General features: G+C 59.1%; 1 pseudogene; it reads left to right on the top strand.

The window, feature by feature from the left end:
* Positions 1 to 632: 632 nt before the first annotated feature.
* Positions 633 to 1,529, top strand: LOC115293524 (annotated as a pseudogene).
* The last annotated feature ends 321 nt before the right edge of the window (positions 1,530 to 1,850 follow it).

The raw sequence follows: 1,850 nt of genomic DNA, 5'->3' as shown, positions 1-1,850 counted from the left end.
CAGCATGGAGCCCAGCACAGGGTTTAAACTCACCATCCTGAGATCAAGACTTGAGCTGGATCAAGAGTCAGTTGCCCAAGTGACTAAGCCCCCCCCCCAGGTGCCCTTAATGGTATTTTAAAATAAATGTTTGTATTTTGTTATTTCTATAAATTTTAAAAAGAGGGATGGACACAGAGGCTGGAGGGAGGGCTGGGGAAGAGACGTGAGTCTAGAAAAATGGCTGACCAATGGCGGGTGGCCCGGGAGGAGGGTGGCACACAGATGCCGGCTGGAGTCACAGCTCCTGAGTGCAAGAAGAATGGGCTCTGAGCTCCTGGATTTCACAAAGAAGTGGGGTCTGGATGCCCCCCAACCCCCGCCTGGGGCCCCACCCATCTTTCTGGGGACAGGGTTTGTGCTTTGCAAAGGGGGTAATTGAGGCCCAAGGAATTTGGATATTTTTCCTAAAATCGCAAGGCTGAGTCCAACCCACACTGGGACTCTCTATCACTAGGAAGAATCTTCCCGGGCTTTGTGTTCTCATTCTGTCCTCCCAGTTTCCTAGTAAGTGCACAGTCCGAAACCACCTTTGACACCTTGAGCCATGCTATGCATTCCAGAGCACCCACCCACCCACCCCTCTGCTGTCCATGGCATTGCTGAGCAGCCTGTGGCTGCTGGGGGCTGGCCCCAGCCGCACCCTGGCCCTGGAGCTGCAGCTCCCTCTACTGACCCATGCCTGGCCTGCTCGGGCTGGTTGCGGGTGTGCTTCCTGGGCACACTGCAGCTTCTGCATGCTTCTGCCCTGCTCCCTCTACGGTGCTGCCTCTGGCTGCTAGACCAATGGTGCTTGCTGCCAGGCATCAGGGTACCCTGAGCTGGTGGCCATGGCTACATGCCTGCCCACCTGGGGTACTGCCACTGTGTGCTGCCATGGCTACTGCTTGCTCAGCAACAAGCCACCCTTCCCGAAGCTCTTCTGTGGCTTCCTTGCTGGCCTGGGCTGCGTGGCCTGGGCTGTTCCTTGGCTAGAGCTCTCTGAGCTGTGGCTGCAAACACTGCAGAGGGCATCCTGTGTGAAGCCTGGGCAGGGCGCTGGCCCGAGACTCCTTCCTACCTCAGGAGGCCTGGCGGTGCTGCCTGCACTCGCCCTGGTGGAGTGAGGCCTCCTGCCCCTGGACCTCCTTCATGGCCTCCCCTAGCTTCTGGCCCCACGGTGAAGGTTCAGCTCAGTCCCCGCCAGGCGTGGGGACTGTGCAGCCAACCTGGGCAGATTCCCCAGAGGTGGGCCTGGCCTGGGCCCCACTGTGGGAAGATGCTGCAGGGGATCCAGCCCTCAGTCCTTGGGGGGCCAGCCCAGTGTCTGGAGAGCCCACTCTGGCTGCCTAAATCCTCTGTCTCCTCTCTGCAGTCACAGCAGCTGGAATGCACGGGCTTCCCCACGGGCAGGGAGTGGTGGCACTGGCAGCCACAGATCATGTGGAGGGTGCCATGTCACTGCTGGTTGGAGTGGGAGCAAGGTGGGCACTGAGGCCCTGGTGACTCAGGGGAGAAGCTGCTTCTCCCCCCCCCCCCACCCCTCCCCCTCCCGGCTCTGGTCCTTAGCACATGTAGGCCTTCAGGGTGACAAGAGTCTTGACCTGTGGGTGGGTAGTCTCCTGAGAGTCAGACAGGCAAATAAACAGGACTGGCTATGGCAACAGTGTGAGCCGAGTGAGTTGGTCCCAATAAGCTGGCAAAGAGAATCTGGAGAGGTGGACTCCACAATGGTGGAGTCAGGTAGGATGTCCAAATACCTGCTGCAGCGCCTGAAAGAGTGTCGCTGACTTCAAGGCCATGGCGGTATCGTCTCCGGGGCCTCAACAAGC

Source organism: Suricata suricatta, chromosome 6, assembly GCF_006229205.1.
Source record: "Suricata suricatta isolate VVHF042 chromosome 6, meerkat_22Aug2017_6uvM2_HiC, whole genome shotgun sequence".
Taxonomy (NCBI): Eukaryota; Metazoa; Chordata; class Mammalia; order Carnivora; family Herpestidae; genus Suricata; species Suricata suricatta.
This window is presented reverse-complemented; position numbering and strand designations above follow the sequence as displayed.